This window comes from Xenopus laevis, chromosome 7S (genome assembly GCF_017654675.1).
Source record: "Xenopus laevis strain J_2021 chromosome 7S, Xenopus_laevis_v10.1, whole genome shotgun sequence".
NCBI classification, from domain to species: domain Eukaryota; kingdom Metazoa; phylum Chordata; class Amphibia; order Anura; family Pipidae; genus Xenopus; species Xenopus laevis.
In genome coordinates this window covers 81,944,719-81,958,483 of record NC_054384.1, presented here as the reverse complement: position 1 = coordinate 81,958,483, position 13,765 = coordinate 81,944,719, and the positions used below count along the sequence as shown (strand labels likewise).

Here is a 13,765-nt window from a genome sequence, read left to right as displayed (position 1 = left end):
CACAAAAGGGGCGAGCAGACGCGAGACTATAAAACCGGAAGTCAGAAGCCGCCATTTGAAGGTGGTCCGCCATCCGCGAGGAACAGTGCGAAGTTGACCCAAACCCGCCCCTGTAGGGTCGGCCCCTACATCACTATTTTCGGTAACTATGGATGAGAGCTGGGGCTCCTGAACTTTCTGCTGAGACCGATAGGGAACCTAAAATCTTAAGTTAAGAGCAGCCTAAATAATACGTTTTCGTCGATTTCACCCAGGCCTCTAAATAAGCTGCCCCTAAACTGTGAAACACAAAATCCCTGGCACCCTTTGATGGCACAATGAGCAAAGAAAAAAACCCAATAAACTTAATTTCACCTTTGGTCAATTTAACCAATTGATTTCTACTAAATTAGCCAAATATCCAAAATTTGAGCCTATGATTAAGTATCCTTGGGGGACACGAAACGCGTCAGGCTTTTATCTTTTATACATGATGTAAATAAAGACTTTTTGTACTATTTCAAAAATCTGGGCTCCTGGATTCTACTGACTGACTGATTTTTGGTGTTCCGGAGTGGTGCCTGTCCGCTACTTAAGCTTTCTGTGTGTTGCTCCCCTTCGCTGAAGGTCTGGGGCATGAGCACCTGGACCCAACATGGAAAGCTTGTCCCTTTATTCACAATATCCATGCTTCCTATGGATTCTATTTGACTGATACCAGAAAAAGACCATAGCTAAACTGTGCTCCTTCTAAACATACCAGAGGCTCCTGTCTATTCATAGTTATGGCCCAGTCAAAAGACAAGATTTCTGGTACATTTCAACCATATAATCCTAAATAAGCATTTATGTCCCTAAATTGTATAAAATCTGCCCTGTATAAAATACTGACGCCTTTTGACGTCACATTTAAACAATAATCCCTAAAAAAATGAAGATTACGTTTGCCTTGTACTAAATTAGCCATTGTTTTGCAGCCAAGTTGTGAACAAATAAATCTGACTGCATGAAGAAACCACTCCATACCTCCCAACATTTTGGAAGTAAAAAGAGGGACAAAGTTTTTTTTTCGCACATAGCGCAGCAATTTTTTGACCACACCCCTTTCTGTGGCCACAACCCTTAATTACCATGTTTGTTTTACAAAATTTGGCAGGTTATGAAAGTTTGAAAATATTTCTCTTTATCTAAAATGTGTTTTTGTGTCTCAAAATTGTTACAAAGTATCTTATTTGCACCTGTTAGCTGTTCTGGGCTCTCTGCTAAAAGCCAATTAAGTGAGAAACTTTGTTTCTTTTTCTGGCTGTTCAGTGCAGAGAAAAGAGGGACTTTCCAGTACAAATGAGGGACTGCGGGTTGAGCTGTCAAAAGAGGGACTGTCCCTCCGAAAAAGGGACAGTTGGGAGGTATGCACTGGACCGCTCAGAGCACACATTAACTAGATAAATAATTGACCAGGCACTTGTCAGCCTTATCAGGAGCAAAGTGTTTGGTGGCTGCAAATATTTGTGGTTTTATTGATAATCAGCAAGAAACAAGTGTTTCTCTATTTCTTCCATTAAACTAAAAAAAAAACACTGCGAGGAAGCAGACTATGTACAATCGAGGGGGGGGTGGGAGCCACTCCCCAGACGACTACGGGAGCCACTCCCCTGACGACTACGTATTGCGTCACCGCGCCTATATAGATGTAGTTGCGACGCCAATATCTCGCGAGATGAGGCCTATGATGGCGGATCCCAAAAGCCATCCATTGAAGGCATTGCGAGGCTGCGGCCTGTTTGGAGGAAAGCGGGCCGTGTGGTAGTGAGTGGTTTTCTGCGCTATGTTAACTAACGTGAAGAGTGTGCTGCGCTTGGGAGTCTTAAACTAAAGCTTTCGACCCGCGCACTTTGTTGTTTTCTAACACCCACTGTTTCCTTTTTCTTGCGTGTGTTGCTTAGCCTTCTGGGTAAGGAAGTCTTGTCTCCAAGGATGTGATTTTTGCGCTCTAAATTGCTGTTTATGAAGTTGAATACTTCTATTATCCCTGGTATCGTGCGTGTATGTTCAGCAGCTGTACAGTAGCGCTTTCCCCATCACTCCTGTTCCATTACAGGCTATAAATGACATCATGTATGGCGCACACACGTGGTGGGAGAGTGATGGTGCCAGTGAGTTGCCTGCATTTCAGTACTGGAGAAAAATTATCTGTATACATTTCTGGAGATGTTGCCCATAGCAGCCAATCAGATCTTTGCTTTTGTTTTCTGGTTTATAAGTGGCTGTTTAAATCTTATTGCTGATTGGTTGCCATGGGCAACATCTCCAGATTTTTATCTCCAATGTTTGTAAATATGCCATGTCCCTGTCTGAGATCTTACAATCCAGCAGGTTTTGGTGTTCTTTAGTCACATGTTTAAACTTGCTCAACTCTATTTTAATCCCGTTGCTTTATTCTTTTAGGTCCAAGTATCCTCTGTTGCCTTCACAACACAAAGGTGAGATATGGCAGTTTATGAAATGCATCTTGGATCACATCTTCAGCAAGTGTTGGTCACGGGTCTAGCTCTTTGGTTCTGCAGCTTCAGTGTCTGTCAGTCTGTACCAAATGTGCTTTTCCCAGACCTAGAGAAAGCACCAGGTTGAACTCTTCCATGAGCTGCCTGTGCAGATACAGGTGTGAGCTTCTCCCAGTGTCTGATGCTCATGTATACTACTGCACACATCCCCAGCTTAGACTTCTGGGAAAATCCTGCTGACTTTAGGGCTATGGTGAAGAGATCAAAGGGTATATCTGTATTGGAGTCCAGACAGAGGCGAATACCAGCTTTTTGGGGGTGGAGTTAAGGGGTTAAAGTTGGACGGTTTATTGGAGGTGTGGCACCACCAACCTCACCAGCAGTTTTATCTCTATTCTGTCTATTTATCTGCATTGTACTTTGCAGTTTTTCACTTTTCTTTTCTTCTCCCCTCTCCTAGGTATTTCAAGTTTGATCTCTCTCTCCGGTTATTCCTCTACCCATTGAAAAATGTTTGTTTTTTGTATTAATTCTCATTTTCTACTGAATAAAGATTTTTTACTTTGGTATGACTTGAGTCATGTGGTTTTATATGTACATAAGGGTGTGTGGGTTTTCTTTTTATCCACAGACATTTTGAAACTTCCAAACCAAAATTTGATAGAGGCCCACATAATACAGAAAACCCTGATATACACATTGCCGTTACCTGTTTCTTCAAAAAATATGAATTTTCTATGCTGAAATTCAGCTGGTTTTATAGTTCTTCTCTTTCTGCATCATATGAAATCCTGGCAGGGAAGGAGAGTAAACACTGATGTTACAGATTGTAACAATTTCTCCACAGCTTACAGACGGCGTGTAGGAACTACATAACCCACAATGCATTGCACTGTGATGTTCCGTACCTCATTGAAATCACATGTGCAGGGAATTGTGGGGTTTGGAGGATGCAGGCTAAGGACAGATGGCTGTTGATACAAAGTAACAGTAGTCAGCCAGCTCAGCAAAGTAGTAAGAAAGATCAGCAGCAGAGCAGGGGGCTAGGCTTAGGCAACTGTCAGAAACCATTAAAATCATGGTCTTTTTTTTTTTTTAATTGATGTATATTGCAAAGTTACTTGAAATTGTTTACTTTTCAAAAAGCTTAATTTGTTTTTGTGGCATTCCCCTTTAAACATCGTAACTTATTTGCTATGCAAATGGTAGCTCCTATGGTTGGTTAATTCCAAGATCAAGTGATAGTAGAAAGTCAGATGAAACACAGGGTTTTTTAGATCTGCTGCTCAAACAAAGTCTTGATGGTGGTTATGTTGAGCTGTATTAAAGGGGACCTGTCACCCCAAAAAATATTTAAAATCCTATTTTATCATAGTCACGCAAAAATGAACTTTAATTACACTATATAAATTATTTGAATCCTGTTTGCTTCAGTCTGGGAATTCATAATTATAGCAAGCAGGCAGGAGCCATTTTGTGGACACTGTTATTAAGACAAGTCTTGTAACATCTTTTGTGCACCAAAATGGGTGACCCGATATCCATCCCCATGCACTGGCTCTCCCACGTTCTCTGCCCCAACATTGACCCTTCTTTCTCAACATGTTATGAGCTATTTTGCAATGCAGTTAAGTGAGTTGATTGTGACTGAAAGGAGGGGGGGGTTCATAAAGCAAAACTAGTGTTGAACCACTTATCTTGAGAGGCAAGTGGGAGAGGAGCCCCTTTTGTAGGAGACTGAAGCCATTAATGATCAGGAGGCATTTTCAGTACCTGTGATGAGCGAATTTTTTTCACCAGGATCCTCTGCAAAAAGACACCCATAGACTCCAATGGGTGAAAAAAATTGCTGCACAACAGTGAATTTGGCTAAATATTTAAAATCCTATATTATCAGAGTCAAGCAAAATGAACTTTAATTACACTATATAAATTATTTGAATCCTGTTTCCTTCAGTCTGGGAATTCAAAATTCTAGCAAGCAGGCAGGAGCCATATTGTGGACACTTTTTAAGGAAAGCCTTCCATCATCTCAAAATATTGTTTGTGCACCAAAATGGGGGACCTGATGTCCATCCCCATGTCCTGGCTACTCAATGAAATGGTAAAGAGAACGTGGGATTTGGGGAGAACAGTGACATGTAGGAAGTGCTGAATGGAAAATGAAAATAATTGTCTGCCCCACCTCTATGCCCAGGGCATAGAGGAGGGGCAGACAATATTTGATTGACAACTGAGATTTTTAAATGAGCTTACAGCAGCTATGAATACTTTAATAATAAATAGAAATTGGATTTCATGTTTAATTTGAAAAGGACTTTTATTATACAGATTTTTGTGTCTGGGTGACCAGACGCAAAAATCTGGTCCACTTTGAGTAGTTTAATAGAACACAAAACACTGTAACAAGCTCTATGTATCTTTGGGATGATCTCCAGGTACTCATCAGGGTGGTGGCACACAGGGAGATTAGTCACCCAGCGACAAATCTCTTTTACGGGCGACTGATCTCCCCAAATGCCTTCCCGAGGGCAAGAATACGAATTGCCGGCAGGGTGGCATACACGTAGCTTCAGTTTTCCAAAGTTGCCAGCGGTGATTGGTATTTTTGCTGGCGGGAAGGCATCTCGGGGAGATTAGTCATCTGCAGTAGAGAAGATTTGTCAATTGGCGATTAATCTTCCCGTGTACTACCACTCTCAGAGTTGTGAATTGCACTGAATGGGAGGGTCATTGGTTTCAATTTTATCCTGAATTGTAGCCGAAAGCAGGGTAGAGTGAGGTAAGACAGAGTACACTCACAATGCTGTGAAGCTGGTGGCCACATTAAAGGAACAGTTCAGTGTGAAAATAAAAACTGTGTAAATAAATAGGCTGTGCAAAATAAAAAATGTTTCTAATATAGTTACCGTATATACACGAGTATAAGCCGTCCCGAGTATAAACCGAGATACCTAATTTTACCTCCAAAAACTGGGAAAGCTTATTGACTCGAGTATAAGCCGAGGGTGAGAAATGCAGCAGCTTCTGGTAAGTTTCAATCAAAAAATTGAGGGTTTCTGCTCCCATTGGATGTGCCGGCGTCTCGTTTTTGGATGCGGCGACCATTGTTGGACGCCGGCGAATATTCTTGGAGACTATTCTTGGACACCAGCGACTATTCTTGGACGCTGGCGACTATTCTTAGGCGCCGGGGACTATTCTTAGATGCCGGCGACCGTTTTTGCGCTTGACCCGCGTATAAGCCGAGGTAGAGTTTCTCAGCATATTTTGGGGGCTGAAAAACTCGGCTTATACTCGAGTATATACGGTAGTTAGCCAAAAATGTAATATATAAAGGCTGGAGTGAACAGATGTCTAATAAAACAGCCAGAATCCAACTTCCTGCTTTTCAGCTCTATAACTCTGAGTTAGTCAGCGACTTGAAGGGGGGCCACATGGTACATTTCTGTTCAGTGAGTTTGTAATTGATCCTCAGCATTCAGCTCAGATTCAAAAGCAACAGGTATGACCCATGTGGCCCCTCCTCAAGTCTCTGATTGGTTACTGCCTGGTAACCAAGGTAACCAGTCAGTGTAAACCAATAGAGCTGAAAAGCAGGAAGTAGTGTTCTGACTGGCTTGTTATACATCAAATCACTCCAGCCTTTATACATTACATTTGTGCCTAACTATATTAGATACATTTTTTATTTTGCACAGCCTATCTATTTACCCAGTTTTTATTTTTACACTGAACAATTCCTGTAATTATGGATTGGAGAGGTTACAGTCCCTGAAGGGGGAAGGCCAGTTAACAAAGTCACTATTTGATATGAGTCAATGAACCAGAGTTTTACTGGCATGGCCTGCACCCAAAAGTCCTGTGTACATAAATGTGTACATAAATTATAGATGAAGTATAATTTATAAGAATGTCAAAAGGCAAGCATGGGGGAAATCCACAAAAGTGCAGTTAAGCCAGAATTGCGTTTGCACAATAGTCAAAACCAGACCATATTTAACAACAAATCAACTATCATTTTAATGCTAGCTCCAGATTTTTCACACCAACTTTCTTTTTTTTAACATTAAAATGGAGTAACGATGTTTTCTGACAATTTAACTCCATAATTCTCATCCTGCAGTTCTTAATGCATGCATTAAGTAAATAATATAAAATATGATTAAAGGGATACTGTCAAACGCATCAGTTAATAGTGCTGTTCCACCAGAATTCTGCACTGATGTTTTTTTTTATCTTTTATTTTGAAATCTAACAATGGGAAGGTAACCAGATAGCAACTCCCTGACACAAGATAACAGCTCCCTGGTAGATCTAAGGACAGCACTCAATAGTAAAATCCAGGTCCCACTGAGACACATTCAGTTACATTGAGTAAAAGAAACAACAGCCTGCCAGAAAGCAGTTCCAGCTGGCTCTTTCTGAAGGCACATGACCAGGCAAAATGACCTGAGATGGCTGTGTACACACCAATATTACAACTAAAAAAAATACACTTGCTGGTTCAGTAATTACATTTTATATGGTAGAGTGAATTATTTGCAGTGTAATTTAGAAATAAAAACTGCATCATAAAAATCATGACCGAATCCCTTTAATAATGGCAATAGTCGCGATTCCTAGTGGATTCTAATTGCCCATATGTTATGTACTATCCTCATTTAAATGTAATGTTTAATATTGGAAATAATTTATTTTTATTCCTGAATATGTCAGAGGAGAAAAAAAGATGAAGCTGTATACTACTTATCCCTAGCTAGCTTTCACATACTTCTTTTGTTTTGGCTATTTGTGTTAACAATGGACGTGAAATACGTGTTTAGGGAAGTATTTGCTGAGCAGCCCCAGTGGCCTAATGGATAAGGCACTGGCCTCCTAAGCCAGGGATTGTGGGTTCGAGTCCCATCTGGGGTGGTTGGTGTTTGTTTTATGATTATTCTGCACATTTGTCCTTTATTTTCAGATATTGAACCTAGCTGCCACAACATTGACCCTTTCTCAACATGTTATGAGCTATTTCCAATGCAGTTAAGTGAGTTGATTGTGACTGAAAGGAGGGGGGGGGTTCATAAAGCAAAACTAGTGTTGAACCACTTATCTTGAGAGGCAAGTGGGAGAGGAGCCCCTTTTGTAGGAGATTGAAGCCATTAATGATCAGGAGGCATTTTCAGTACCTGTGATGAGCGAAATTTTTTCACCAGGATCCTCTGCAAAAAGACACCCATAGACTCCAATGGGCAGTGTCGGACTGGGCCGGCGGGACACCGGGAAAAACCCCGGTGGGCCCCGGGCTCTTGTGGGCCCCGCCGGCCCAGTTCCGCTACTTAGTGGGGCGGCGCGACCCCACTTTGTTTGGGGTCGCGGTAGACTAGAAGGGCTGCGCATGCGCACAAACGCGGCGCCGCGCGCATGCGCACAAACGCGGCGCCGCGCGCATGCGCACTAGCCGCCTGCAGCACTCCGGAGCGGCAGTGGCGGCTGGAGGGGGCCCTGGGGCAGTAGCCCCGGTGGGCCCCATGCCTCCCAGTCCGACCCTGCCAATGGGTGAAAAAAATTGCTGCACGACAGTGAATTTGGCTAAATTTTCACCGTTTTGCGAGTTTTTCGTGAAGGGAAATGTGTCGCATTCGCCCAACATTATTTAGTACCATTAATAATTTCTAATTTGAATTTACTTATGTTCCTGATAAAGACTAAAATATTATTCTCCACCAAATGTGCGGGCTAATAGAGCTGCACTCCGATTGGGGGGTAATGAGCGGCCATGCTGGGGCACATGCATACACATAATAAGCAAATCCCGCAATTTGCTCTTTATGCACATGCGTGTAATGTCAGACGGTCATTATGTTCTCAACATGGCTACTTTCACTGGGAGCTCCTATCTCCAGGGCCTGTTTTGTTTTTGTTTTTAAAACACTGCTACCCCCAACTGGTAGGGGAAAATATTTAAAGGTAACAGACGCCCTTTAAAAATAATTTGATATATCTTTATACTGCTTATGTACCCACCTCGATATTCACAGATATTTGCTATGTTGCCACCAAAGGTAGGCTGAGGCCACTGTATTAGATTTAAAGAAACTGCACCTTTGTGCACCGTTAAACATTCAAGATGGAGTCAATCAACACCATTATTGCAGCCGTACAGGTAGGAGACTGGCTCTTATCAATCAATTTGAAGGATGCATATCTCCACCTCCTGAATGTGAAGCGGCTTTAGCGTTTTCTACGATTTGCAGTGGGCCACAGACATTTTCAGTTTCAGACCCTTTAATTTGCCATTTCAACCTCTCCACATACTTTTACCAAGGTTCTGGTCACCTTGATTGCAAAGTTAAGAAAGCAAGGTTTGGCTATCTGGCATTACCTGGACAATATTTTTCTGTCCACAAAGTCTCCAGAGATTCTGAAGTGCACAGAGAAATTGCTGTTTCTTTTCTTCAATCACATGGTTGGCTAGTCAACTGGGAGAAAAGTCAGTTGCAGCCGATTCAATCTCTAGTGTACCAGGCACAGCCACTACCTCCTAAAGGTAGTCCAAGAGGAAACTGATGTGATTCTGCTGGCCTCGTTGCCCATGGTTTCCACAGCTCTGGAGAATGGCAATAGCGGACCCGTGGCCGATTCCAGTGAAGGAAAGTCTACTGACCCAAAGCCCATTTTTGCATCTGGACCCTCTTTCATTGATGGCACGGAGACTGAGTGCAAGAGACTTGTAGTCTTGTGTTTTTCTCAGACGGGGGGCTACACTGCTTAAAGCAAGGAAGCACTCCACGTCCAGCACATACTATGAAATTTGGGGAAAATTTCTGCTATGGCAGTTTGAGAAGGCAACTCCCATATTTCCACCACCTCTACCTCAGGTTCTGGAATTCCTGCAGGAAGGGTTAAATAAAGGGCTGCAATACAGAACTCTTAAAGTTCATGACTCAGCACTCTTGGCTATGACAGAGATAAAATGGGCAGAAGATCCATTAGTGAAATGTTTCTTTTCAGCTATGATTAAGATTTGCCCTCCGAATAGGACTTTGTCTCCTTCATGGGATCTTCCTATGGTTCTCAAAGCCCTTTGTTTGAGCCTTTGCTAGAGGCATAATTTTTGCTGGTTACCCTTAAAATGTAGTTATATCATCTCGCCAATGGACTGGTCAGCTTACTTACCTAAGGACCATACACTGAACTGCAGTTGTGGGTATTTCTTATATCAATCCAGAACTATAGATGGTAGAATTCTGGGAGGCGTCTATTGTCTTATATATTGTTTGCTCCCCTCTATACTTTTTAGGTCTATGGGGGTGTATTCCTTATATAAGACAGGGGTCCGCAACCCTTTTTTGTTTTTACCACTAAGCCACATTCAAATGAAAAAAAAGCTGGAGTGCAACATAAGCATGGAAACAGTTGCTGGGGATGCCAGATAAGGGCTGTGATTGGCTATTGGACTATTTGGCAGTACACCTGATTTTTAATGCAACTAAAGCTTGCTTTTAAACAGCAGTTCAAAAATAGCACCTACTTTGAGGCCACTGTCAGCAACATCCAACATGTTGCTTGTGAGCCACTGATTGGGGATCACTGCCTTAGGATAATTGGGCAGCACCTGAAATATTCACTTCTGCTAATTTGGAATTAACAATAACAGTAACCTGTGGATCATCAGCTTTTGCTATTGGACCAACAGAACTCCTATCTACAACTAATTGTTTTCTGGGGGTCTTAAGCAGGGCCAGGCCATGCTGTACTTAATGGATTAGCCGGGCCCTGTTTTCCAGGAGTAGGACAATCTGCTGACAGATAAGCAGCCAGAAAAGAACAAAGCTAGTGTCAGCTGAGTAGGATAAAGCAAGAATCGACAGAGAAGGAAGTAGCAAGCATCACTGGAGACGAATGAAGAATATGCGCCAAAGAAGAATGAAGAAGCTGTTACCAGAGGTAATTCCACTCAAAATTGCACTGGTAGTAAATAAGGTCTTATTGCAAACCTGGTGATGCACTCCCAAAATTCAGCTTGTTTATCTCCATCAGAGAAATGGTACAGTCGGACCACCAAAACTTTACAAGTCAGCACAAATTTAACTGGAGAACCCCGTCAATCATCGTGTCATTCCCTCAGTACTACATAATATGTAGTTTAATTTCTACTGACTGACAGTAAATAAGCCCAACATATTCCAGAAGATTTTGATATCTTAGATTGTCCAAAAAAAGAGAAAGAAAGATATTTTCCCAGGTAATCTAAAAACGAACACAAAATGGTCAAAAATTGTCACTCGGTAAGTGTAACTAAAGGGGAAATTTGTCTGGCAGTGAAAGGATTAAAGTGTTTGCCATGTAACGCAATACCGACCTTCACTCAGTCTGCATGGCTTGGAGCAGAAGTGATTGTATGCAGGGGGGAGGGGCAATGGTTAACCACAGCCGAAATAGCTCAGTTGGGAGAGCGTTAGACTGAAGATCTAAAGGTCCCTGGTTCGATCCCGGGTTTCGGCAGGGATGTGGAGGTTTCCTTTTTAACATGCTTGCTTTGGTTTATTACTTCACAGTAATGTGCACAGAAGTGATTACACCTAGACAAATGTTTGGAGATGTGTCATAGCTTAGCTTGGCTTGTAGATAAAATCAGCCCCTTCCTTGTCTGCACCCTGAAGCACTACGTCGGTTGGATGCCTACTCACACTTTTTGGCACCAAAATCTGCTTCAAGTGTTTGCACCAGGGCCGACACTGCGTTTCCAGTTGCAGCCAAGGAAGGGGCTGATTCTCAATCATAGTGTATCTGCAGGCTGATAATCTTACATGTCTAGCATTAGCCTAAGGCTAGGGCCAGATGGGGCCAGAAATCAGTTTGCAGCAAGCAGTATCTTCTTTTGTGTCCGGAAGCTTTGTGTCAGCTCCAACGCAAACACATTTGGGGGATTTTAGTGAAGAAATGCAACACTTTGCATTTCATGATGAAATTCGCCCAGTGTGTTTACCCCAGAGCTGACATATGGCATCCAGACACAAAGAAGAAAGAAAATACTGCTTGTGGTGAGGGGGCTGAAATCAGACTGTGGATTTCATCAGACTGGTTTTAGCCCCTTCTGGCCCTGGCCAAAGACTGAAGGTAGTGGATATACATCTTAGAATATTAGCAGTTTATACTTCATAGTAGTCAGTGTTGGGAATGTTATAACTGCTGCAAAGTTTGTCAAATAAGCTATACTTATCAACTAAGCAAGACCTATGGCACACTATAAGATGGGGTTTAAGATGCACATTCTTAAAGGGCACCGATCATGACCAAAATCATTTACTAAGTAAATGCACTATGTGAAAGTTCAAGAGATCCAATTTCTAAAACAGTTAGAATTGTTTGTATAATGTAAATGATCAGCTCACTATACCTTCTGCAAGATCTCCCCTGCAGTTCTATCTGAGGCAGCCATCTTGGATTTCACTGGCTCCTCCTACATATATCTTCCTAGCCAACTGCAGCTCTGAAATCTCGCACATGCTCAGTTGAAATTCCTTGCTTGCTGATCAACCCTTCTAAGCTATTTTCATATCAGCCAAACCTCTGTGTTAGCTGCTGTTCAGTAGTGCTGCCACCTGCTGGAAGTTACTGTGTGCCCTTCATTTGCATAATAACATCACCAGCCGGGGACAAGATAGGGAAATCTCCTGATACTTCTAGTGGAGGAGTTTACTAAAACAAGGCATTCTGGGTAGAATACTCAAAGCAGTGTTACAATCTGAGCATGCTCCTGAAATTTGCATATTATAGTCTCTGTTATAGTCACAGTATGGTCTCCCTCAGTGAAAGAACCCATTTGACAAAGTAAGGGATTTTTTTAAAACCTGCAGTTTTTTCAAAAAACTATATATGTAGTTTGATTAAATGTGTTTAGCTTGTACTGGTCAGATTGTTAATATGTGTTTGATTTTGGCTGTGATAGATGCCCTTTAAATGTAGAAGTGCCCTTATAAAATTTGGCATGGCTTTTTTTGCCATGGGTTGCTGGATGCATAACAGAAACTTGGAGCTGACCAAGAACCAACTTAAGATGTTGACTTGACCACAACAGGCCAACTGCTTGTTGTCATGAATGATGGCCTGCTTGGCCGATGTCTGGGCAGGTTAAAAAATCCACAACATGTTGCTCACCAAGCCCTGTGATGTTGCTCCTAGTGGCCTCACAGCAGGTGCTCATTTTTGGATTTCTGACTTGGAGGCAAGTTTTGGTTGCATAAAAACCAAGTGTACTGCTGAATAGAGCCTCCTGTAGGCTGCCAGTCCACATAGGGGCTACCAAAAGCGGCACCCATTAGGAACGTTTCTCATGTTTGTGTTGCTCCCCAACTTTTTCATATTTAAATGTGGCTCACAGTTAAAAAAGGTTGGGGACCCCTTCATTAAAGTTATGGGGGTAAATAATCTCTTACTTGGTGCAATTCCCCAGAGCATAAACTACGTTATCAGTAATACATAAGCACAAACTTGCAATTTATTGTCGTAAGAAGGAAACACATACCTTACAAGTGTTGTTTATCGTTCTTTATTTTCCTTAAGTAGACTGCATTAAGGAGTAACTTACTATATGCACAGATCAGCTCTGCAGATATATTTTTATAATGAGGTAGAGGGAACTATTGACTTACTAGCACCAGAAGAGGCTTTTGTTATAGTCGTCAATAAACTGCATCATATATACATCATGTGGTCCTATTACTCTGTAGCATGGCTCAGCTAAGGTGCCCATTATGGTCCTGCCCATTCCAAAATGTAAATGTTGAGAGAGGCAATGTTCTATGCACACATTAACCTATGCTTTCATACTTCCATAAATCATAAAAAAAAATAGGCATGCTTAAATCCACTATTTTGGGATTTTGGGCGAATTCCAAATCCTTTGTGAAAGAGTTGGCCGAATACTGAACCCTAATTTACATATGAAAATTTGGCCCAGGGAGGGTGAAAGAGAACTGTTAGCACAGTGTTTGTGTGATGAAAAGTCATGTGATTTTAAGAATTCAGTTTGGCCAGGCACTTGGAGTCGGGTGAATCCAAATCCTGTTTAAAAAGGCAGAATGTTGGCCTAATCCTGAAACAATTCCTGGATTCAGTGCATCCCTAAAAAAATTAGATACTCTTGGCTAAATTGGTCCCTGTCAGTCATGCTAATGTCATGTAAATGCAGTGAATATTAAATTACCGTATATACTCGAGTATAAGCCGAGTTTTTCAGCCCCCAAAATATGCTGAGAAACTCTACCTCAGCTTATACGCGGGTCAAGCGC

The 13,765-nt window shown here is 41.9% G+C and overlaps 1 long non-coding RNA gene and 2 other non-coding genes across 3 annotated transcripts; all 3 read left to right on the top strand.

Moving 5' to 3' along the window:
• The first annotated feature begins 1,328 nt into the window (after positions 1-1,328).
• LOC121396501 lies at positions 1,329-3,049 on the top strand. The gene is made up of 2 exons (XR_005963072.1): positions 1,329-2,459; positions 2,941-3,049. It is a non-coding gene; the product is annotated as an uncharacterized LOC121396501 (long non-coding RNA).
• A 4,275-nt stretch (positions 3,050-7,324) lies between these two features.
• Positions 7,325-7,397, top strand: trnar-ccu. The gene has a single exon. It is a non-coding gene; the product is annotated as a tRNA-Arg (tRNA).
• Positions 7,398-10,903: 3,506 nt separating this feature from the next.
• trnaf-gaa lies at positions 10,904-10,976 on the top strand. The gene has a single exon. It is a non-coding gene; the product is annotated as a tRNA-Phe (tRNA).
• Positions 10,977-13,765: the final 2,789 nt, after the last annotated feature.